Genomic DNA, 27,009 nt, shown 5'->3' on the forward strand with positions numbered 1-27,009 from the left:
ACCTGTACAGGTATGTTACATATACTTTATCTCCTGATTCATCTGGATTAGTTGTCACCCTCTCCAGACTCTGCTCCTTTACTCGAGCCTGGAGAGTCTTATGTACCCTTGAGGTCCAGCTCAAATGTTTTCTCATCCATAAGCCCTCAGTGACTGCCATCCAGAGTAAGTACCCCGTTGTCTTAATCTGCTCAAGCTGCTATAACAAAATACCTTAAACTGGGTAATTTATGAACAACAGAAATTTATTGTCCACAGTTCTGGAGACCAGGAAGTCCAAGATCAAGGTGCCAGCAGATTCAGTGTCTGGTGAAGGCCTGTTCCTCATAGATGTGTCCTCACATAACAGAAGGCGAAACAGGCTCTCTCAAGCCTCTTTTTTTTTTTTTTTTTTTTTTTTTTTTTATGAGACGGAGTCTTGCTGTCACCCAGACTGGATGCAGTGGTGTGATCTCAGCTCACTGCAAACTCCACCTCCCAGATTTAAGAGATTCTCGTGCCTCAGCCTCCCAAGCAGCTGGGACTACAGGTGTGCAGCACCATGTCTGCTAATTTTTGTATTTTTAATAGAGATGGAGTTTCACCACATTGGCCAGGCTGGTCTCGAACTCCTGGCCTCAAGTGATCTGCCCACCTCAACCCTCCCAAAGTGCTGCGATTACAGGCATGAGCCACCATACCTGGCTCAAGCCTCTTTTATAAAGGCACTAACCCCATTCATGAGTGTGGAACTCTTATGACCTAATCACTTCCTAAAGGCCCACCTCTTAATGTCACCAAATTGGGGATTTGGTTTCAACATGAATTTTGAAGAGAAATAAAATTCAAACCACAGCACCCCTCCATAAATTCCTAGACTACTTAAATCAAGTCTTTCTTAAGAAACTTACCACATTTGCCTTTGCATTTTTAAAGGTTATGCACTTATTTTGATCATCCTTAGTAGGTCGTAAATTCATCCACTGGTTAAAAACCATGCATAGAATACTTATTATGCTCAAGGAACTGGGATAGACAGTGATGCTTCAGCAAGGAAGAAGACAGTCACAGTCTCTTCCCTGATGAAGCTTCCTTTGCAGCAAAGGAAATGGGAATTTTCAAAAAACTGTAAAAAAAAGCCAGAGCAAATGAAGGAGAAAGTAAATGAGGCAAATGCAGAGATGTGGACAGAACCCATCTTTGAGGGGGCCTTATAGGTCATGATAAAGAATGTAGTATTCTTCTCAATGTGAGGGAAGCCGTTGATGGGCTTTCTGCAGAGGAAAGACATATTGGGCTTGGGTTTTTCAGAGGCTTCACTGGCTGCTATGTGGAGAAGAGGCTGTAGAAAAACTAGTTAAACAGACTGTTCCCATATCTAGGCAAATAACAATGGTGGCTTGCTCTAGAGTGGTAACAGTGAAGAGGCAGAAAAGTAGAGGAATCAGAGATAAAGCCTGCAGAATGTCTTCATGGATTAAATATAGGAGAAAGGAAAACAGGAATTAAGGTTGAGTCCTAGCTTTTTGACCTGAGCAACTCCTTGGATGCCATTTACTGAAACAGAATATGTTGAAGAAAGAACCAAGGTGATGAGTGATGAGTAGAGAGGCTTGAGCATTTTTGAATGCTGATGGAAATCAGCCATTGAAGAGAAGGCGAGCGAAGATACAGGGTAAAGAAGGAATCAATCTTTAGTGGGCCCCAGAGTTGCAAAATCTGGGCTACTTGCCAATCTGGGCACTTGGGGGCTAAGTGTCACTAAGTTCATGGAACCTTAGACCACAGACTTTGTCCAGTCAGTATGGAGGGAACAGTGGGTTATACACCCATGAAAGAGAAGATGAATCTGTTCAATGACCACAATTTTCAAACCTAATCTTGACATCTTGCAGAAGCAACACTAAAGGAAGAAATCTTAGAACATTTTTTGTCACTGTTCTCTATCCAGCCCTCTCAAAAAATGTGTCCTCACATAGCAGAAGGGGACCAGAAATCTTCCTGGAAATCTTCCCTGGAAAAAGGTAGGTTGCAAAGCAGTATGCATTGAGTAACCTGCAAACATACACACTCTCATGCATGTGTGCACACATGCACACACACACACTTTATACATATTTGTAAGTAATTGAGGACTGCTATTAAAATGTAAATGTCAGTAGTTTGATAATTGGATTATAATTAATTTTTTCATTGTATGCACTTTATAAATTTTCTACAATGAATGTGCCATTTTTGTATTAAGAAAAAAATTAATACTTTCTTGTTAGTATTTATTAGTAAATTTAATAAATGAACTTATTGGATAAATATCTCAGCTCTCAGCCACACCCAAGTTGTGTGTGATTCTTCAAGAAGGAAGAGACTGGCACAGGCAGCTGTGTGGTGTGACTCATGGCGTCAGCTCTGTCCAGTGTGCTGGTCTCCCCTCCCTACAAGGAGTATGCACGTCCTCCCCAAGCCAGTTGCTGCAGTCCCAGCCTCTGTCCCCTACCTGTGAGAGCCCAGTCAGGGTGCCCACTGCCATTTCTCAGATCACCATTTATAATTTTTTATTTTATATGTCTTAATATGTATTATATACACATATTTCAAAATTCAAAAGTACAGCAGTTAGATAGTGAAAACTTCTTCTCACACCACCCTTGTTTCCCAAACACCCAGCTCCCCTTCTCTAGAAAACAAATGTTACCAGTTTCTTGTGTAACCTTCTAGACACAAATTGTAAAAGAAAGAATTTTAAAATTTTATTACATATAAATCAGCGTTTACTTTAGAAATATTAGAAAATGCAAATAACCACTAAGAGGACAATAGAGTCATCCCTCTCACACTGTTCATGTTTGGATATATGTCATTCCAAATTTCTATATGCTTAAATTAATACCTATGTTTATCAATTATTTATCAATATGCTCTGTCAAATTTAGATCTATAACCTTTTTTAAACAAATATGTCATGAATATCTCTCCACATAACAAAGGTTCTACATATTACCTTTTTCTGATACAATAGTATTTCATTGTTTGAACACAACATTAATTCATTTTTGCAGGACATTTAGATTGGTGTAAAATTTTTTTAATGCTGTGATGAATATCTGTGTTTTTTTTTGTATTTATCAGTGGTGATATCTAGAGCATAAATTCCTAGGTGAGAATTGCTAGATCTTTTCAAGCCTTCATGAGAACTAGCCCTTTAGTTTTGAAAAGCTACTGATTCCTGACTGACTGTGAGAAGAAACCCTTTTCCTCCTTCTTTGTCATTACTTCCATGCCCAGCACAGTGCTAATAATATGATTAAGAATTGACAAAATACTTTTTGGATGCATTAGCCAAATTCACTTTAAAATAGCTACAATTTCCTACCACACACTCCCTGTTCAAACCTCTCCTAGTACCCCTCCTTCCTCAACTCCCACCCAAGGAGGAAGCCAAATTTTTTTGAAGCCATGAGCTCAAACACAGAATTGGAGAGAACATAACTACTACAAGAGCTTTTTTCACAAAAATTCAGCTGAAAGTGACTGACCCTCATACATAATTCAGTTACCATTTACTGAGAGCCTTCTGTGTACTATGCCAGCTATGCTATTTATACGATCTCCTATTTTATGAGGGATATTTTATTATCCAAATTTTATAGATAGCAGTTAATTTTTTTAAAGGTAGCTCACATTTACGGAGTGCTTACTACGTTTCAGGCACTGTTCTATGCATCCCATATTCATTCATTCAACAAATATTTAGTACCTGCTATGTGCCAGGCATGGTGCTAGGTGAGCACATAAAGAGCGGTGAGAAAAACAAACAAAATTCCATCAGAGAAGGGGAATCAATTACAAAGATAAACAAGGAAACTGTAAAGTGAGCAAGATTCTGAAAGGCGCCAAAAGGAAAAATAGAGCAGGCAAGGGGAACATGAATGACACCCTCATGAATCCTTATAGGGGCTGTATGCAGTAGAGACTACTATTACCTTCATTTCAGAAATTTAAAAAAAAAGAAAATTGAAGGAAAGAGAGATTAAGTAACTTGTCCAAGTTCTATGGAGCTAAAGTAGATGAGTAATGGATGCACCAAGGGGACCTCTGGAGGCTTTAGAGCTCCCATTCAATGTCCATCACCACCTCACCCCCAGACTTTGAAATGAGTAATTGATGTTTTTTTAGTCTTGTGTAAACAGCCCTGGGGCACAGCCTCAAAGCTCCAACACCTACCATGCCAACACACCACCACCATACAATCACCCAGCCACCGCTCTGTGGAAGTGAGCACCCCAGAAACCACTCTGGAAGTGATCATCCAGAAACCGCTCCGTGGAAGTGATCACCCAGACACTACTCCGTGGAAATGAGCACCAGACACCGCTCCGTGGAAGTGATCACCCAGACACCGCTCCGTGGAAGTGATCACCCAGACACCGCCCTGCGGAAGTGATCACCCAGACACCGCTCCGTGGAAGTGATCACCCAGACACCGCCCTGCGGAAGTGATCACCCCCACGCCGCCCTGCGGAAGTGATCACCCCCACGCCGCCCTGCGGAAGTGATCACCCCCACGCCGCTCTGTGGAAGTGATCACCCACACGCTGCTCTGTGGAAGTGAGCACCCAGACGCTGCTCTGTGAAAGTGAGCGCCCCAGGTGCCACTCTGGAAACTCAGCAGCTCCCACAATAGATGAAGAATAAAACTGGTGCATGATTTGCCAGTGACAAAGAATTATCACTCATCCCAAAGACGACCCTGGCAGACATGTATGATTAACCCAAAGGGAACACCAAAGGTTTTACAGACAGCAAACAGAGAGAAGTGAAGCTCCTTGCCCAAGGTCATACAGGTAACAACAGCTGAGGCCAGATTCCAGCCCCCATCTCTCTGGTTCCTAAAGCTGAGGGAGATGACATGCGCCAAAGCTCCAGACTGTGCCAGGACACCCTCTCAGAGCCACAGCCTGCGAAGAGGTTGGCTGAAGGGAGAGGGGGTTTGAAGTCTGAAGTACTTTTCCACCCCCTAAACAATTTATTGGTCTTCTCACCCCCATCCCATGATTAACAGAGCTTCAAGAGCTGTTCAGTCGCCAAGCCATTTTGCTTTAGGAAGCTTTGATTTGAAAAATGAGATAAGTAGTTTCAGGGCTGTCATCAATAGGAAATTAAGGGATAAAAAGAAATCTATTTAAATGGCTTTTAAATATTCACGAGGCGAGCCATCGGGTCTCTGCCCTGTTCCTCTGCTCTGCTCCCCCTGCCCAGATAACCTGTCACATCAGTATAATGAACACAAGCTGTGCCCGTAGCAGATGTCGCAGTGGCAGGAAGCACCACCAACAATGGCCTGAGTTCCTGCCCCGGCAGGAACTTGTTTCTTTAGGGAAGTAATTCTATAAAGGGTCTTTGACAAGGCTTCTCTCAAACAGCCACAAGACAAGATGCACTGGAAGATAACAGACACAAAGAAATGACAAACTGATTTAAAAGAAGCTTGTAAAGGAGTATAAACCTCTTTGGATGAAATCTGTGAAATGCAACAAAATTTAAATATGAATTCCCTCTGACCTCGTGATTCCACTTCTAGGACAATTACTAGAACACGTGTATGTATGCATATGCAAGGAGACGGCAGACACACTTTGACATTTGTAATTTGAAAAACCGCAAAGTAATCGTGCATCCATACAAGCATGGTTAAACGAATTATATATATCGTACAATGGTATATATTGTTTAGTGAGTAAAAGGGATAAGAGACATGTGTTTCAACAAGGAAAAAGGGCCGCAAATATTATTCTATGCAAAAAAGTTGGGTGCAAGGCCGTATACATGATACAATCCCATTTATGAAAAATATACAGCTACATATTAATATCTGCATTCAAAACACCAGAATGATGTCCACCAGACTGCCAGCAGTTATTAATTCTGGAGAGTGGAATGGGGCTGGGGCTGAGGAAGAACTGCCTTTCACTCTTTACTTTACGTAGTTCTCCATAAACTGAATTTTGACAAGCAGGTGATATTTTAAATTTTTTAAAGGACTAGTAGGCCTCATACTTTTGAGATCAGCTATTCTTAGAGAAAAATTAAGAAAATCAGACACAGACACATTAGCAAATGAAGCTTTAAGCTTATAATTATATGTTTCATTTCAGCGCTTTCAACTGAATAAAATTTAGTGTCATAAATAATAGAATTACGAAGATTTTACTTTGGGGTTTGCAGTCCCCATTTGATCTCAAACTGTTTAACTTAATATACACTTGGTCTTCAACTTTATTAATGCAACCTTAGTTTTATTTTACTTTCTGATCTACAAATCCCCTCACAAGCCTGCACACCTGCCTGATAGGCATTTCCACCTGGATGTTCCCACGGACTCAAAACTAACATATCTCCCCCTGTGTCTTCTAAGGACATTCCCCTTCTACCCACCAGCTGAGATTCAAACTCTCATTCTTTTTTTTTTCTGTAATTTTGTTTTTATTTGTTATTTTAGGCTCAGGGGATACATGTGCAGGTTTGCTACATGGATATATTGTATAATGGTGAGGGCTTCTAGTGCACCCATCACCCAAATAGTGAACACTGTACCCAATAGGTAATTTTTCAACCTTCACTCCTCTTCCACCCTCCCCACTTTTGGAGTCCCCAGTGTCTATTATTTCCACCTTCACGTCCATGTGTACCCAGTGTTTAGCTCCCTTACAAGTGAGAATGTGCAGAATTTGATTTTCTGTTTTGAGTGAAACTCTCATTCTTGTTGAGTCACTCTCCTTCTGGCTGCCTCAGTAAACTGGTGGTGAAGTACTTCTTGTTCTTCATTCAGAGTATCTTACATCACTTCCTTCTTTGCCATTTCCAAGGCCAGCTTCTGAATGCAGGCCTTTATTACAGTGTCTATAATAGTGTACTTGGGTGCACTCCCCACTACACCCCACCTCTACCCCTCCACCGCCATGACCCCTAATAGATCATAAGCTCCTCCAATGAAGGGTTCATGTTCTATTCATCTCAGCACCCAGCATCCTGACTAGGGCACAGTGGGTGCTAGATTAATATCTTTTCAGTGAACAAATGGGTGGAAAGGAATAATCGATCTTTATTTCTAATAGGTTCTCCTCCTCTCATCTCCCCATCCCCTACCCATTTTCTGCAACATTCCTCCCTAGTTGATTATTCAATAGCAGCAGCAGAATTGGTAATTTGCCACTTCTCAGATGAGAGCATAATCCTTTCAAATTCAGCCATGAATGGAGTTTGGAGGGCTTTATTTTGATATATTCAGTGTTTTCAAAGAAAACTCGAAAAATTCAAAGCCATAGAAACCGAAAAACTCCAATAGGCCCTAAATTTTCATTGAGACTCTTACAAAACAGTAGAAAAGTGCATTTATGAATTATCCGAGGGTTAAAGACCAAAGTCCCTTAATTATCCATTGTTAAATACGATTTTATGAGGGGAATGCACAGGTATTAAGAACAGAATCGTGTAATTTACGAATCACTTCTAAATAGTTCTCTATGATTTCAGCTTATTAGAGGTTGTTAATATTCTGTTGCTCAGAGGTCATGAGCACTTTCTGCTGGTGGTATAGATCACAGAATAGAAAGTGACAAGGGGAGAACATGAAGTATCCCAATTATTATTTCTTTTAAAAAGGGCTGTCATGACCTTCTCCTTAGAGGGTGAACTGTATCTTGCGAAGTCTGACGATGCTACAAACTTTCTCCATTAGCCTGGCTACTGTGGGCTGAAGGGGAAATTACCTAAATAGAATAATAGCTAACATTTACTATATGCTTACTATGTACCTGGCATAGTTCTAAGAGCTTTATAATAATTCACAAAATCCTGACAAAACCTTATGAGATAGGCTTATTATTCCCATTTTACAGATGAGGACACTGAGATCCCCCTGAGGTTACATAACGTGCCCAAGGTTACATAGCTTCCAAAAGGGGACCAGGTGTGGTAGACATGGAAATGCACCACCCAGCCCGCACTTGGAGGAAGGACTTGTGTCATCTTTGGGGAGTGCTGGCAGCCACAGCCTCCAGCTGTCCACTCATTCAGGGTCTCCCTCAGATGCAGAGAGACTTGCCCAAGAGCACACCCTTCCCAGGGCAGCCCAAACAAATGGCTGACTACAGCAGAGATATAAAGGTCTGACCTTTGGGGCTCTCTGGAGAACAGTTATAATGGGTTGTCTCCCCACAGAGTGGCCTGAAGCTTTGCTGAATCTTCTGCTCCTCTCCCTGTCCAAATCTGCTTCTTTCCTCTCCTGTTCACAAAGGTTGATCTCTGTAATACCCTACAGAATGAACTCCATCCAGAGATCCCAGCCCACAACATCAGAATTGGAACCAGACAACTGACTCCACAGCCCTCACTCTGAGCTCTCTAATGTCTCCCCAGATAGAACAGACAGAAAGAAATCCACAAATCATTCTAAAGCAATCTTGTCCATTCCGCAGCCTGCGGGCCACATGCGGCCTAGGACGGCTTTGAATGCGGCCCAACACGAATTCATAAACTTTCTTAAAACATTATAACTTTTCTTTGCGACTTTTTTTTTTTTACCTCATCAGCTATCATTAATGTTAGTGTATATGATGTGTGGCCCAAGACAATTCTTCTTCCTATGTGGCCCAGGGAAGCCAAAAGACTGGACACCTCTGCTCTAAAGCCTCATCTTAGCCAGTAATTTTCTGCCTCTGCATATACCAACATGTGTTATAACCGTTAGCATAAGCAGCTTGTGGCATGACTTGGCCCAAATTCTGGAAGGAGGAAAAAATACCTGAAATCTTGGCTAACCTCTACACCAATATCAACCCCAAAAATATAGTTTTCTGCATTTTGAATATCCTGAAATATACCTACCCATTATTCTTAATTCCATAAATGACACACCAATCCATTTGCTTTCTCTTCTTCTGTTCCTCTTATGCTACCCACCGCTTGAAGTGTGGACTATACGTAGGCTGGCTGACAAGTTGTAATGTTTCTGCTCACTGTAAATAGCTGATTGCACACTGAATGTCTTTACTCAAGTAACTTGAAACTTTTAACTTTTCTGTGGAAAAATGCTAGTACACAGAGGAAACAACAGTGAATTTATCTCACTCTTCTTTCTTACAATATAAACACCTCACAAAAGAAAGCTATAAAGACAAGGGGAGCCCCAGAAGTTCCCAGAGAGTTTTCCTAAAATCACAAGCTCCTAGGTAAGCACCAACAGGGCCTCCCAAATCCTAATCAATCTGATACTTGGGCATTGATCTATGTACGTTAATGAGAACCTCAGAAATTCTTATCCCTTCATACACATGCATCTTTTGGATTCCACATTTCTAATATTTATACTAATAATGCAAATAGGGAAATAACTGCTGAACGTGCTGGTATCTATTCTTGCTGGCTCACCAGGAGTGTTTCCACAAGTCACTTCTTATTTCTGTCTCCTCTCTGTCAAGGAGCCCACAGCTGGCTCTGTTTGCCGTCAGGAGTTCACATCCACAGAGATTCTTTGATGAGAAACAGGGTAATGCTTCACGTCTTGACCTTGAGGGTCAAGAATCAAATATTAACACTAGAGATAATGCACCAAGATACAAAACGTGGATGACATAAATTTTTTAGAAGAATTAAAATGATATGCAACCAGACGGAAAGAGAATGGGAGAGAAGACAATAGCAGATAAGAGATTTCAACATATTTTGGAAATATGGAAATCAGGTAGAAGACAACTGTCATAAGTGAGTGGACAATGTTCCAGCCTTCATGCCTGTAAAAAGGGAATTCAGCCCAGAAAAGAACTTTGTGCATTGCACAGCCCCTGAGAAACACAGCACTTTAAAGCAAGAATGGGGAATGAGGCCGAGAACAGGCAGATAATCTTTAAACCCTGGACAGACTGGCTGATTTTCAGCTTCCATTCTCTACTGTATAGCAGGAGGACACAGGATGTGGGAAAGAGGCCTTGGGGAGACAAGGGAGGAGAATGGAACTAACATATTGTCTGATATGTTGAAGATTTTTGGAAAAGATTATTGCTAAGCATTTGTCATGTGGATTATGACATATATATTCTGGGTCACAGTTCTGACCTTAGGCAGCTCATAGCTCAGTTAATAAACATAGCCTGCAGCCACAGCCAGTGCCCCTTCTCCCCAGCGCATGACCCCAATTCCAAACCCCACCCAAGTCTCATGCATTGAGCTCTGCTTGTCACAGAGGGATTTTGATTAAATTTGTCCTTGACAGAGCTTATCAAACATACGTAATGACTTCTTTTGAAAAAAAAAATTGTTAATGCCAAAACTAAAATAGTTTTTATCATACATTCATTAAATATATACAAATACAAAATTAACTTTATGTAGCTTATGTTTCTAGCTATTGTAAAAGTATAAAAACAAAATAAATGTACAAAATAAATAAAACACAATAGGTAAGAAATTGGGCACTAAAACCAGAATGTCTGAGTTCAAACTCTACTGCCACCATTTATTAAGTGTGTCTTTTTGAATGTTACTTAAACTCTCAGACCTTGGTTTCCTCATCTGTGAAACAGAAATTATAATAATTCCTATTACACAGATTGCTTCAGGATTAAATAATACATGTAAACTATTGAGTACTTAGTTAATGTAAGCCACAGAGTTTGCTACTTTTATTATTACCAAACCCAATAAAATGCAAATTGAATTAGTGTAATGAAATACACGACATTTTGCTGAAACCAAATAACCAATATGAATATGGTACTGAGCTTGGCACAAGGTCTATATTTATACAGGCTGTGTATCCCTTATCCAAAATGCTTGGGACCAGAACTGTTCTGGATTTCAGAGTTTTCTGGATTTGGGGATATTTGCATTATCCCAAATCCAAAAATTCAAAATCTAAAAGCTCCAATGACCATTTCCCTTGAGCATTATGCCAGTGTTCCAAACGTTTCAGATTTCAGAGCATTTCAGATTTTAGACTTTCAAATTTGGGATGCTCAACCTGTACTACCATCTGTATGATGATTCAATTTACACACTGTATTCCTACTACTGGGAAAACTGCATTTGCTCAGTACAGCATGATTGCATATGACCTTTTGCTGGAGTGAAATTCAACACTGGCGCATTGTTTTCATCTATTCTACCCTAATCAGGTTATATCAAAGTATTAACACAAAGGGAGGCTCTGAAATTGTGCACCTGTATTTGGTAATAAAATAGTCAAATTAGTCAAAATTACAAATGTTTATATCATATTTCTTTGATTGTCATTAAAATGAAAACACAATAAAAAATCTACCACCAAAACGTCTAAGGATAACTGGCCTATGATAGGAAGCCAAGAAGAAAACGAATTGGGCTTGGTGCCAGAATTGAGATCCTAAATTGCATGCCAACTATAGTAAAATAAAAATTCATAAATATAACTGCAAACTCCTACACTTATGTCCTAAAAATAAATCATACAAGTATAGTTGGGAAGACATATCCTGATAAGACCACATATTTTAACAACCCGGGGATTGTTTGATTGTCAATAGTGTGATGCATTTGCCAAAAAACTAATGAGATCTTGGATACACTGACAGAAACACAGTCTCCAAAACAAAGGGAGTTCTACTCTGCTCCGTGCAGATGGAATCATACCTAGAGTCATGTATTTGGCTCCAGATAAGGCCCTATAATAAGCTCACAGACAATTTAGAGCAAATGTATTATGGTGATTAAAACCATGGAATTCAGAGTTTGAAAGATGGAAATCGGAATATCAGCTCCAGCGACTCAGCATGTCGGTTCACCACTCCGAGCCTGAGCTTTCATGTCTGCCAAGTGGAGAATATTGATAATGCATATCTCCTGCTATTGTTGTGAGAATTAAATAAAAAATTCCTAGTGATATTTACTGTACTCTAAAGGTAGAGTGCTACAATGTCTAGCAAAGATAGTAAGGTTCTCAAAAAAATAAATAGTCTAAGCATTTTCAGGTACAAATGGATACCTTTAAGTACAAAGAACAATTAATTTTCTTTGATTTCATATAAAAAGTAATAGAACTTGGAAGAATAAGCTGTGAGAAGAGTCATCTTAAGAATCACACGGGGTTGCTATGCTCAAATATTTGAAGGTTGTTGGTTGTTACGCAGATGAAAGAACTACTACCAGGGAGACAGATTTTTTTTTTTTAAACTCACCATAGGAAGAATTGTTCAATGAGGAGCTCAAAATCTAAGTTGCTGCCATAGGAAGTGGTGAGTTTCATAGCAGTGGGGAGTTCCACAACTACCCTGAGATCCTCCAACACTCCTCTACCCCATGAAGTTTCTCTGTGGATGTGTCAATCAATTTAACATTCACTTCAAGGTTGGAAAATCTGAAAACCAAAATCCTGTATCTCCCAGTCCCAAACCCTGCCCAATGTTCCCTAGGCCAAATGCTCTTTTCTGTTACAAACTAAATGAGCCAAAGATGGTTCTCATTTGGGGAAAAATTGAGAGGATGTCATGAGCCCAAAGCAAGGTCCTCAGCTTCTTCAGTATATAGCCCAAACAAAGCCCAAATCCCTTCTGGATTAATCTGACCCCATTCTGTGCAAGTCTTTCACTTCTAACCCAGTGGCACTTACATTGTCAATTGAAAGACTATTATTTTTGCCATTGTTGGCATATCGTACTCTCGTTGATCCAGAGAGTGAAGCCAGGATCTACGGGTAAAAGTTTTATGGTAGCAGCTTTCCGTTTAATAAAAGAAATAACTTTTTTTGGTGGGGGTTGGGGGGAACAGTCTTGCTGTGTTGCCCAGGTTGGAGTGCAATGGTGCGATCTCAGCTCACTGTAACCTCTGCCTCCCGGGTTCAAGTGATTTTCCTGCCTCAGCCTCCTGAGTAGCTGGGATTACAGGCATGCGGCACCATACCCAGCTTGTTTTCGTATTTTTAGTAGAGATGGTGATCTAGGTTGAAATGATACACACCTGTACTTGCTATAAACACTTTAATCTAGAAGACAAAACAAAACCTCAATTTTCTTCTTTTTTTTTTTTTTTTGAGACAGGTTCTCACTCTGTTTCCCAGGCTGGAGTACAGTGGTATAATCATAGCTCACCGCAGCCTTAAACTCCCAGGCTCAAGTGATCCTCCCACGTCAGCCTCCCAAGTAGCTAGGACTACAGGTGTGCACCACCATGCCCAGCTAATTTTTTCTATTTTCTTGTAGCTATGTTGCCCAGGCTGGTCTCAAACTCTTGGCCTCAAGCAAAACTTTAATTTCAAATAGTGTTGTTCCTATTTTCTTTACCAAGGATTAGTGTGTTGTAATAATAAATGTTATCTTTACATCACAAGGAAACAGCTGTTTTCTAGGAATACACACACAGGCCAGGTGCAGTGGCTTATGTCTGTAATCCCAACACTTTGGGAGGCAAAGGCCAGTGGATCACCTGAGCCCAGTAATTCAAGACCAACCTGGGCAACAAGGCAAAACTCCATCTCTACGAGAAAATACAAAAGAGATCAGCTGAGCATTGTGGCACACATGGCATGTGCCTACAGTCCCAGCTACTCAGGGGGCTGAGGTGGGAGTATGGCCTGAGCCCTAGAGGCAGAGGTTGCAGTGAACCAAGATCACACCACTGCACTCCAGTCTGAGTGACAGAGTGAGATCCTGTCTCAAAAATAATAAAATTAAATTAAATAATACATACATAAATGACAAAGAAAAAGTTTCTTTTATAAAAATCCATGTGAAATCCTGGAGAATCAATATCATCCCCCAAAAATGTATAATAAGGTTTGACTGTGGTTCCTGCTTTCAATCTCAAATCATGAAAAGATTCACCCAGTAGGACATGAAATTTAATAAACACAATGTAGGTGGACACAAAAACATATGTAAAAAGGAAGCTATCACCAGATCATCCCAAAACTGGACCTGTAGTAAAACTCTGCCTTTCTGACTTCCTTGTTCAGGGAGCAATCATGTCCCATGGAACAATCTTAATCTTGCAGTGTCACCAGGCACTTACGTGAGATGCACGGAGAGGCTCTTAACACACTTCCTTCATATTGTTAAGAGTATACACTCCCTCCAGAGAAGGTTCATTCTCTTCCTTTACAAAAAGCACGATGGTCTCAAACCCTAGCATTTCCTCTTTAATAAGAGCGATTTGCACATAAGCTGGAAAAAAATGTCATTAAATGCACTTGCTTTAGTCATGCAGTAATTTAGTTGCCATGGTAATCTTGGGTAAACTTAAAAAATACTTTGGATGGGTCATTTCTAATGCTTGTTTCTAAAACTCTAGCACTTTTTAAAGTCCTGGAGGCTAAGAGACTGAAAAGGCTTTTCTCTTCAATGCCTACCCGTGGACTCAGCAAATGTAGCACAGCTCTTCACAATATGACAGCCATTACGTTCCTGACAATGATCACTCTATCACTTCCCACCTCAAGATAGGCTTATTCGTTATCCCTATCTTCCCAGTTCAGTGAAAGCACTAACTTGGGACTCCGTGGCAGTGAAGGGAATTAATTTCTGAAATAGGCACTTTCCCATAATAGCCCCCAAAGCTCTTCACAATTGAACACTGTCATTTTGGCCTACCATCAATAATAGAGTGAAAAAGTACACTCTGAGGCAGTTTAACAAAGGAACAGCAGACAACTCGGGACTTGAACACATTCAGGCTGCTACCCAAGAAAGCCATTGTCAGCTGAGAGGCTCTGATGATTCACAGCTCTCACTCACTCTGTTCATCAACCATGTCAGGGCTCAAAAGGTTTCAGGAAACATTGTCAGGAAGACTTTTCGGCTAACAGCTACATTTGACAACTGACCTTTAATCTTTATTTCATATTATCATCCTATCATTAGCCAAGGATAATACATGAGCATTTTTCAAATACGATTTCATGGACTGAAGATTTTCTAAAGGCTTTTCATCCAAAGAAAGACACTGTTAACATTAGCTTCACTAGACTCTGACTATATCCTGGATTTCTTAAAAGGTCTCAATTAAGTAAAATTAATGATTTCATTAGAGTTGAATAAGCAGTCACGCACTATTTGTTTCCTTCTTTTTCAAGAGGCTCTCTTGGCCACATCAAAATAGGATAACACAAACTAAAGCAGCACAGGCTGCATGAGGGAAAAAGCCCTGACCTGGAAGACAAGAGTCTGCTTTGACCTTCAGCAGACCATTTCATATCCCTTTGTCTATTGCTTCATCTGTAATATGTGAGGATTGAACTAAAAAGGAGGGCATGTGGCTCCAGTCAGTGTAGCTGGAGCAGAGGAAGAAGTGAAATATGAGCAAGATGAGTTTTGGACAAGTAGTTAGGGGCCAGACCATGCCTTGTAGGTCTCCTCAAAGATTCTGATATTTGCTCTAAGAGAAGTAGGATTTAACCCACTGAATGACTTAAGCAAGGGAGTAATATGCTATGATCTCCAATACTTTGGATTGAAGACCAGAGCAGAGACATGGAGACCAGTCAGTACACTACTTCAGTAGCCCAGGTAAGTGCTTAGACTAGGGTGATGGCAATGAAGATGGAAATAAAAGGTGGATTTTATTTAGGTGGCATCTTAGTCCATTTGTGCTGTGACAACAAAATACCTGAGTGTGGGTGGTTCATAAAAAACAGAAATTTCTCAAAGTTCTGGAAGTTGAGAGTCCAAGATCTAGGCGCCAGCAGATTCAGTGTATGGCAATGGCCTGGTCTCCACTTCCAAGCTGGTGCCTTGTTGCTGTATTCTCCACAGGGGAGCAATGTTGTGTCCTCCCAGGGTGGAAGGGATGGAAGGGCAAGAGAGAGGCAAACTCCCTTTGTCAAGCCTTTTCATAAGGGCATCTAATTCTATTCATGTGGGCAGAGCCCTCATGATTCAATCACCTCCTTAAAGCCACACCTCCTAACAGTCTTCCATTGGGGATTAAGCTTCCACATGAATTTGGGGTGGGGACAACAAACCATCATTCAAACCATAGCAGGTGGTAAAATCAGCAGGACTTAGCAATGGAGGGTAGGGAGAGGGATTTGTCAAGAATGCCTCCAGGCCAGGCGCGGTGGCTCACGCCTGTAATCCCAGTACTTTGGGAGGCTGGGATGAGAATATCGGGCCTTAAATGTCTTAAATGCAGGAGAGAATACTTGACCCTAGATTTGCCCACCTGCATCTTTCTCCTGACTCCAATCTCAGTTCGAAGCAGGCGGATCACAAGGTCAGGAGCTCAAGACCATCCTGGCTAACACAGTGAAACCCCGTCTCTACTAAAAATACAAAAAATTAGCTGGGCATGGTGGCGGGCACCTGTAGTCCCGCTACTTGGGAGGCTGAGGCAGGAGAATGGTGTGAACCCGGGAGGCGGAGCTTGCAGTGAGCCAAGATCGCGCCACTGGACTCCAGCCTGGGTGACAGAGGGAGACACCGTCTCACAAACAAAAAAAAGAATGCCTCCAAAGTTGATGGCCCAAGTAACTGGCAGGTTGCTAAAGCCATTGGCTGGAATAGAAAACACTGGAAAAGAACCAGTTTAGGAGAGTTTTAGGAGGAAGATTGTAGGTTCAGTTTTAGACAAATTGAGCTAGAGGTGCTTCTAAAACGTTCAAATGGTCATATCAAGGCAATAAATGGGTCTGGAGTTTAGAGAAGGAATCTGAGCTGGAGTTAATTTAACAGTCATCGGCATATGGAAGAAAACTGAGGCCACTGGTATGGAGCAAGTATGGAGTTAGGAAAGAAGAGGCCCTGGAGCCAAGCTCTCCGGAGCTCCATCATTTAACCACTGAGTATAGAAGCACGAGCTTTAAAGGGAACTGAGAAAGGAAAGGCCACATAAGTGAGAGGAAAACCAAAATGTAGTGTTACAGAAGCTAAGGGGAAAAGTATTTTTTTGGACAGAGAGTTCAACAATGAATTAAGTGACTGGAGGTCACTGATGATCTTAACTTTTTCGGTGGAGTAACGAAGTCAAAAGCAAGATTAGAACGAAGTTTTTAAATGTTTTAAAATTAACCCAAATTTGCATATAGCATTTTACCCTAAAAGAATATCAGGTAAAGGGGAGTCACAGAAAGAACATTTGAATGAATCATGTCTCAAAAAGAAAGATGCATTTTGAGTAGGATTCTGGTAAAGACCCAAACTACTTCATTTAAAAAAAAAAAAAAAAAAAAAAGCTCCCATGCATTTCTACATCTCAGGATCTCAGGGGCAGCACCCCTGGGTGGAGACTCCAGTTGAGTATAGGGCAAGCCTTCATGATTCACAAGCCCAACAAACCTTAGAGCTTTATTATATTATGTTCTTAGATTCTGTGCTAGGAAACCACAGAATTCAGGACACTGCCTTCTTGCAAGGACCTGGGGTACTTAGTCACCATCACAGACATTTGTAGAGCACATTCTATGTCCAAAAGATTATGCTTGGTGCCACAGCTCAAAGAAAAGGTCAGCAGATTGGTTCGAACCGAAGGAGGGACTCACCGGCGGCCTTTCCTAGGTATGACAGCACACTTACTCTCTCCCAGTTCACAATCTGGGCCAAATGGCAGATGATTATGGCTTTTGAAAGTGGTAGATCTTGGTTCAAACAGCTCCTTGAATAGGATAAAATGATCCTGGTGATAATGCCACCTTCCTCTCCCAATTCTTTTTTGGCAGCTGTGCTTATTACTCATTCATTCATTCATTCATTCATCACTTTCTAGTCATTCAACTACATATCAGGCTCTGGGGCTGGTGCTGGAAATTCAGTGGTGAGCAAGATGGGCATGGTCTTTACTCTTGTGGAACTTACCAGATAGAAGATATCCCCCTGCTTACGATGGATTGACCCACGCAGAGCTAAAAGATCAGTAGCCATGATTGATGGAGTAGGGCTATCAGCCTTTCAGAGATGGCTGTGTCATGCATCAGGGTCCATCTGTGGCCACTGTGCAAACTGTTTGGAGAAGTGAGAGAGACTCTGAGGAGCCAAGGGGAGGTTGAGGTGGGGTGGGGTGTTGAAATGTATCAACCCACTGATAAAGAAGGAGATCATACCAGCAGCACTTTATTTTTAGAATTATACATGCTGCAATTTGGAAGGGACCTCTGATGCCATCTAATCTCCTCCTACCTCCTCAACACAGGGCTCCCCTCTACTGCAGCCCCTGCATTCATTCAGCCTGTTTTACAATGCAGCAGCTTCATTGCTGAATAGTGGTGTTAGAATGGTCCCCACCCCACCCCTCTGCTTGGTCCTGGGATTACAGGTGTGCCCTACCACGCCTGGCTAATTTTTGTATTTTTAGTAGAGACAGGGTTTCACCATATTGGCCAGGCCGGTCTCAAACTCCTGACCTCAAGTGATCTGCCTGCCTGCCTCTACCTTCCAAAGTGCTGGGATTACAGGCAGGCATGAGCTGTCTGGCCCAAATTGTTACTTTAATACCACAGTGAATCATATATAATGTTCCAGCAAAATACACCTGATATGCTTATTAAGACAAAGATCACATTTGCATAGTTGCTGTCCATAGAAAGACACACACAGAGGCAGCTGGAAAGCTAATGAGGCTGTCCAGATGGCAGCATCTTCCTCGTGTGGCACATGTGTTCCAGGAGCTTTCAGGGGACTCCACAGCTTCCACCTGCCTCCTTCCCCTCCCTTCTCCTAGAAGGATAGTCTAGACTAGCATTGTTAACCGGAAGATTGTAGAGGCGGATGGAAGTAGCATCCTGATGAATACTGAAGCTCACTGTAAGAGAACTACCATTACTGGAAAAGAGTATTTAAGATGGGTATTACTAATAGAAGCTAGGCCAGGGGGAGCCTTCAGGCAGGGCATCATCTGATGTCATGGCTGGCTTCATGTATTTGAAAAAGGGAGCGATTTATTCAGTGCTGCTCCTGAGGGCAGTATGGAGCCTGCTGAACCAGGGCCCATCACGGTGGACCAGCCTGGAGTGTCCAGGGCCTGCAGCCTGGGTTTCTCCCCTTTCTTGCTCCATATTCTTAGAAGTTACTTATTCTTTGTCGATCTTGGTTTTCTTTTTTAAAAAATGTTTTTACTTTCTTTTTCTGTGAATTTGAGACAGCATAGATCTTGGTTTTCTTATCTGTAACATGGAGATAAAGAATAATGCTTACTTTATGGGGTACTGTAAGAATTTTTAAAAATTTTTTTTGTGGGGGCCTACAGGATCTTACTCTGCCACCCAGACTGGAGTGCAGCCTCAACCTCCTGGGCTCAAGCGATCCTCCCACCTCAGCCTCCCAAGTAGCTGGGACTACAGGCAGGCAACACTACGCCAGGCTAATTTTGGATTTTTTGTAGAATCAGGGTCTCGCCATGTTGACTAGGCTGGTCTTGAATTCCTGAGCTCAAGCGATCTGCCTGCCTTGGCCTCCTAAAGTACTGGGATTACAGGCATGAGCCACCATGCCTGGCCATATTGTAAGAATTTAATGAGGTTCTACTTATAAAGCATTTGGCATAGTATCTGGGCAAATAAGTTGTTTATGTTATTAGAGGCCAGAACTACCAAAGGTGTCTACTTTCTGTTCACTGTCTTAGATGCGGGAGAGAATACTTGACCCTAGATTTGCCCGCCTGCATCTTTCTCCTGACTCCAACCTCAGTTCCTCCTCGGACTGCCTCTCTCCATCTGTATTGCAAAACACCAAACTCTCTGCCAGAGAACACATGTAAGTGACCAAAACAGTAAGAACTGCTGATCTTATATTCTCACAGGCACTAACAGTTGCCTAGCAAGATCAAGGGGGAGCTTATTAAGAGGGAGGGATTTTTGTCATTACATACGGTTGGGTAGGAAGAAAGTATGGCCCACTGGAGGCAGAGCTCCAGTCATTCTCCAGAACACAGAAAGGGAGCCAACATATTCTGAGTCAGTCACCAGTACAACTTTTGGCCAAAAGCCATTTTCCTGTCTTTGATTTCACCGTATGATCCCTGCTGATTGCTCTGACCCTTCCCACCACAATGCACACTTGTACATTATTTCACCCAAATCACGTAAGGCTGGTAACAAAGAAGTAACACTATGGGCCACGACTTGGCCAGGTTACCTTCCTCCTCCTGACTCTAGAAAAAGGTACAATGGAGAATGCATAAATTTGACAATAAAATCAATGGAATAGCTACATTCTTATGACAAATTATGCCAAGTCTGAAGGCTTCTGAGCATTTCCTATTGTCATAAAGGCAAAAACATATTTTATTATTTAGAAAATCTGAGCTTAAACAAGATAACAAGCCTGACCTCTGTATCCAAGCCCTTTATAACTTTGGGGCCAGAACTGGTAGAATGGGGAAGAGTCCACTCTGTTCTCTTTAAGTTCTTCTGGAGAATTTCTGTTCAATTCACTCTTCTTAAAATGTCAAACTCCTTCTATCTATATATACAATCCTTTGCCTTATTAATTAAGGTCCTCTGACTCCTGTACCCTCAGTGGACCAATGACAGTTTCAGGATTTGACCAGCTAAGCTTGAGTGTGAATGTAGTCTATGCTTTTCTCGGGTTTCCAACCTGTGCTGTACTTAGGCTTTTTTTTTTTCCTTATCTTTTCTTTTTTCTTTTTTTCTCCACTGTCTCACTTTCCCAATGTACTTAGGTTTATTAAATGAGTTTACATATTTCAAATACAGGATAGTTTTTGAAACTGAAATATCTTAAATTTATAAGAAAAACTTGGCCTTCAGATTCACAAATAATCCAAAAACTTATAAATAATTAAAAGCCTCAACCTTCTCCTTCATGAAAAATTTAGTCAGAATTCTTAATGAAATAAAGTGATTTAAACTCTAGTTCATATAACACAGGATTAAATATTTCTAAATCAGATTGCTCAGAAAGATACAAAAAGCCTCAATAATTCATGGACAGTCAGGAATGAGGTTGAGCTGAATGAGCAGAGAAATGATGTATAAAGTTAGACACAGCTTGGTCTTCCCAAGCAGGTGGCACAGTAACACTTCACCTCTCACAGCAGAAAAAGCAATTCATCATCATATGCTACTATCTTTTTTATTTAAGAATAGCATTTAACAAGCTTATTTTAGAATCTGATTCATTTTCATTTTTAGGAAATTTAAAGGCCTTAATTCTTCTCCATGCTGTGTGTGATTACACCTAATTAAAGTTCACATCTTTCGCAGAAAGGTGGGACATCAGTTCTAATTTTATGCACTGGTGTGATGGAGGGCACAGGGAATTAGGTTGCAGGTCAACAGACCCAAGTTTTTCCTGACTTGGTCACTACTTTTCTGGATTTTCTTAAATGCCTCAGTTTTTCCATTCATAATATATGAGCATTAATGTCTGGCCCTTGTCAGATTTCTCTATGGCAAATTATGCTATCATCATTCATTTTAAAACTATTTAAACTATTGAGCCCGTACCGTATGATAGACACCATCCTATCTGCTATAAATAAAGTAAGGAACAAGAAAGTCATACTCTAAAAGAGCTTACATTTGTTCCAAAAATTTTTACTGCTATCCAATAATTGATATGACACTTTCAGGAACGACTGAAGATGCATGAAGTCAGTAAGTCAACCAACAAGTCAACAAACATTTGTTGAATATTTACTATGTACCAGACATTGTACCAGATACAATGATAAATAAAAATGTACCTCACTAGACCTATGCTGCTAGAGGATACAGGTCACATTCATCATTACACCCTGTATCCCCAAAGTCTAGCATAGTGCCTCGTACTCAGCAATGCTTAATATAGGATTGTTGAATGGAAAACTGTATGACTGTGGGAGTGAAAAAAACAATCAAGGGCCCTGCTCTCAAGGGATTAGAATTTAACAGTGAATTTAAAGCATGTGTGCATCCACTCATCAACTACAATAAATAATAGTATGTTATAAAAAGACACAAAGGAAACAAAATAATTTAAAGCAGAAACTCTAACAGATACTTGCACACCAATGTTCATAGCAGCTTTATTCACAATAGCCAAAAGGTGGAAACAATTCAAATGTCCACTGACAGATGAATGGATCAACAAAATGTGTTGTATACATAACAATACATTTTACTCAGCCATGGAAAGGAAGGAAATTCTGACACATGTTACAACATAGATGAACCTTGTGGACAGTATGCCAAGTTAATTAAGCTAGGCCCAAAAGGACAAATATTGTATTATTCCACTTACGTGAGGTCCCTAGAATAGTCACATTTATAGAGACATAAAGTAGAAGAATCGTTACCAGGGGCTATGACGGAGGGGGAATATGGAGTTATTGCTTAATGAATAAAGGATTTCTGTTTCAGATGATGAACACATTCTGGAAATGGATGCTGGTGGTGGCTATGCAATGTGAACATATGTAATGCCACTGAACTGTACATTTTAAAAACAATTAATATAGTATATTTTATATTATAGATTTCAGTACAATTTTTTTAAGCCATGAAGGAGCTTGGGAGGCACTGAGAATATCTTTCTGGCATAACCAAGGAGGGGGTTCCTAGAGATGGTCCCATTTGCACTTGCTCTTCCTGTTAATGCCTGCAAATCAAAGTTCATACTGTGGACAATAAGAAGCAAGCATTCATTTTCGTGTCACCTTCCTTATACAAGAAACTAGTAAGACAGGGTGCTCTGGGCAGAGGCACTAGAAATCTAGAAGTTTAGGGATTTGATGGCCTGGTGTAGAAAAAGACTTACTTTTCACTGTGCATTTATTTCTTTTTGTTTAAAATACAAATATTTGCATTTCCCTGATCATTAGTGATGTTGCATTTTTTCATATGTTTGCTGGCCATTTATACATCCCCTTTTGAGAATTGTCTATTCATGTCCTTAGCCCACTTTTTGATGGGATTGTTTGTTTTTTCTTGCTAATTTGTTTGAGTTCATTGTAGATTCTTGATATTAGTCCTTTGTCAGATATATAGATTGTGAAGACTTTCTCCCACTCTGTGGGTTGTCTGACTACTCTGTTGACTGTTCCTTTTGCCACACAAAAGCTCTTTAGTTTAATTAAGTCTCAGCTATTTATCTTTGTTTTTATTAAATTTGCTTTTGGGTTCTTGGTCATGAAATCCTTGCTTAAGCCAATGTCTAGAAGGGCTTTTCCAATGTTGTCTCTTCTAGAATTTTTATAGTTTCAGGTTTAGATTTAAGTCCTTGATCCATCTTGAGTTGATTTTTATATAAGGTGAGAGATAAGGATCCAGTTTCATTCTTCTACATGTGGCTCGTCAATTATCCCAGCACCATTTGTTGAATAGGGTGTCCTTTCCCCACTTTATGTTTTTGTTTGCATTGTTGAAGATCAGTTGGCTGTAAGAAGGGCCCAAATCAAAAAACAATAGATATTGGTGTGGATGTGGTGAACAGGGAACACTTCTACACTGCTGCTGGAATGTAAACTAGTACAACCATTATGGAAAACAGTGTGGAGATTCCTTAAAGAACTAAAAGTAAAACTATCATTTGATCCAGCAGTCCCATTACTGGGTATCTACCCAGAGGAAATGAAGTCATTATATGAAAAAGATACTTGCACACATACGTTGATAGCAGCACAATTTGCAATTGCAAAAACATGGAACCAACCCAAATGCCCATCAATCAATGAGTGGATAAAGAAACTGTAGAATATTACTCAGTAGTAACTGTGGAATACTACTCAGATGGAATACTACTCAGCCATAAAAAAAAATGAATTAATGGCATTCACAGTGACCTGGATGAGATTAGAGACTATTATTTTAAGTGAAGTAACTTAGGAATGGAAAACCAAACACCATATGTTCTCACTCATATGTGGGAGCTAAGCTATGAGGATGCAAAGGCATAAGAAAAACATGGATTTGGGGGACTCAGGGGGTAAGGGATAAAAGACCACAAATTGGGTGCAGTGCATACTGCTTGGGTGATGGGTGCATCAAAATCTCACAAATCACCACCAAAGAACTTACTCATGTAACCAAACACGACCTGTTCCCCAATAACCTATGGAAATAAAAAAATTAATAAAAAATTTTAAAAATACAAATATTTTTTAAAAACTTAAATGACTCCTGATCCTCTTTTGAAAGATTCTTGGCTGGGCGCCGTGGCTCATGCCTGTAATCCCAGCACTTTGGGAGGCCGAGGTGGGCGGATCACATGAGGTCAGGAATTCAAGACCAGCCTGGCCAAGACCAGCCTGGCCAACATGGTGAAATCTCCTCTCTACTAAAAATATGAAAATTAGCTGGGCATGGTGGTGGGAGACTGTTATCCCAGCTACTGGGGAGGCTGAGACAGGAGAATCGCCTGAACTCAGGAGGCGGAGGTTGCAGTGAGCCGAGATCATGTCATTGCACTCCAGCCTGGGTGATGAGAATGAAACTCCATCTCAAAAAAAAAAAAAAAAAAAAAAGATTCTCAAAATTTGGTCTGAAAGATACAACAAAATTGTCTTAGTTTCCTGTATTTCTTTTATTCAAAACGCGTAAAGCCAATGTTCCATATCAGAAACTTTCATCAGATAACTACCAAAGCATTCTTTCATTTTTAACTCTAACTATCCCTTCTGGGAGTCATCTTTGTAACTATGAAATCTCCCTCCCTGCTAATCACCACTCAACACCCAAATACTTGTTTCCCATCAGTTGGAGGACCAGATTTGGGTATTACCATTTCAGATAATGCATGATTGATGTTCTTATATTGAGGTTTGAAAGAAAAAAGAAACTGAAAAACAGCCATACTAGGGATGAAACTATAAATATACATATTAAACAGTTGGTTAAATATAAAGAACTAATGGGGAAGGAAATGGGGAGATATAGGTCAAAGGATACAAAGTAGCAAATAGGATGAACAAGCCAAAAGATCCAGTGTACAAGATGAGGACTACAGTTAATAGTAGGGTATTGTATTCAGGATTTTTGCTAAGTGAGTAGATGATAGCTGCTCTTGCCACAGGGGGAAAAATGGGTAAGTATATCAGATAATGAATATGTTAATTTATTCTACCATATATGTGTATATGTATATATACACACGTATACATTTGTATACATATATCTAAAATATAGACAATAAAATTTATTTTTATAGAAAGAGTTAATGATAAATTACGCAGATAGTAAAACTGTAACCATCAATCCTTCCTCCCTGGTATGATTAATTCAGGGTCTTGGTCCAGCTCTTTTACGTGTTTTAATCTTGGGTCCTCTTCTAAATGAATTGTAATTTATTCATACATTCCTAAGGCAGAGATATTTGTAGTGGCAATGCCTCAGATGAAAAGACTACTTTTCTTATATGCCTTTGCAGCCAGGTTTGTGGCCATGTGACTGAGCTCTACTCAGTGAGAACTGTTGTGTCACATTCTGGAAGATGCCTCAGTGAGGCGATGCACATCTTTTGCCCTTCCTTTGTCTCCTGGGAAGTGATTTTGAGGATAGAAGGTATGCGCTGAGGATGATGGGACAGAATCATGAAGCTTCTATCCAAGACTTGGCTCCTTCCTATGGATTTATTTTGTGTGGGAGAATAAATCATTGTGTGGTTAGAGTTTTTGCTTTATGCTATTCATGTAAGTTTTCTTTCTCTTTCTCCTGCACATTCTTTACTCCTCATGCTCACTTTTCTTTTCTGGAGTCCTATACTTTTGAACACTGTGAAGTGTTCTGTTTTCTGGAAGCGTTAGCTTTCCTGCACACCCTACCCTCTGCAATCTACTCTGTCTTTTGCTTAGGGCCACTACTAAGTGCTCTCCTGTATCCCTGGCTGCCGTGGCTGCTTTAGTGGCTCCATCATGCTGCATTCTCAACATAAAGTGCTGTCCACTCTGCAGTTCTGTCACTGCGATTAGTTCCCACTAGGAACGTCAGCTCCCAGAAGGAAGGGACAGTCTAGTCCATGGCTGTATTCCTAGAACTTAGAACACTGCTTGACTTTTAGTAACCACATCAAAAATATTTCATCCCATTTACTCAGCAAATGTTTGTTGAGCACCTAGTATGTGCCAAGTACCTTTTTAAGCACTAGGGACACATCAATGAACAAAATAGATAAAAACTGCTTTCCTGTTGCACTTATATTCTACTGTGGGAGAAATAAAAATAAATAACATTAAATCAATCTATCAATGAAAAAATTAAATTACTAATCCAGCACGTTAGCAGGGAGAGGTGCTATGGAAAATCAAACAGTGCAGAGGGGATTGGGAGTCTCACAGTGCAGAAGAGGGGCAAGGAGGGAGGGGGTCAAATTTTAATTAAAGGAGGAAGAGTTGGCCCTTAGAGAAGGCAGTGTTTAAGCCAGAACTTGAAGGTGGTGGGGAAGGGAGCCATTCCAATATCCCAGGAAAGAGCATTCCTGGCAGCTAGGACCATGAGGGAACAGCCTGTGCAAAGGCCCTGTGGCTTCAAGTAATAGTCAGGAGGATACTGAGCCTAGAGGAGAGTGAGTAGGTGGGAGGGAGGTTTCAGAAAAGGTCAGAGAGTGGCCAGGCATGGTGGCTTATGCCTATAATCCCAGTGCTTTGGGAGGCTGACGTGGGAGGGTCGCTTGAGGCCAGGAGTTTGAACCCAACCGGGGCAACAGAATAAGAACCTGTCTCTAAGAAAATTAAAAAATACATATCCAGGTGTTTTGTGGTGATATGTACCTGTAGTCCTAGCTACTCACCAGGGTGAGGCTAGCCTGGGCAACAGAATGAAACCCTGTTTCTGGAAAAAAAAGAAAAAAGAAAAAAACAAAGTCGGAGATCTTTTTTTTTTTAACAGAGTCACTCTGTCGCCCAGGCTGGAGTGCAGTGGTGTGATCTTCGCTCACTGCAAGCTCTGCCTCCCAGGTTCACGCCATTCTCCTGCCTCAGCCTCCCGAGTAGCTGGGACTACAGGTGCCCGCTACCACGCCCGGAAAAGTCAGAGATCTTGAACCCTGTAGGTCAATCTCTGTTCTTTGGCTGTGACTCTGAGTGACATGAGGAGCCATGGCAGGTCTTGGGGCAGAAGAGAAGAGAGACAGGATGTGACTTTAA

Source organism: Papio anubis, chromosome 8 (genome assembly GCF_008728515.1).
Source record: "Papio anubis isolate 15944 chromosome 8, Panubis1.0, whole genome shotgun sequence".
Classification (NCBI taxonomy): Eukaryota; Metazoa; Chordata; class Mammalia; order Primates; family Cercopithecidae; genus Papio; species Papio anubis.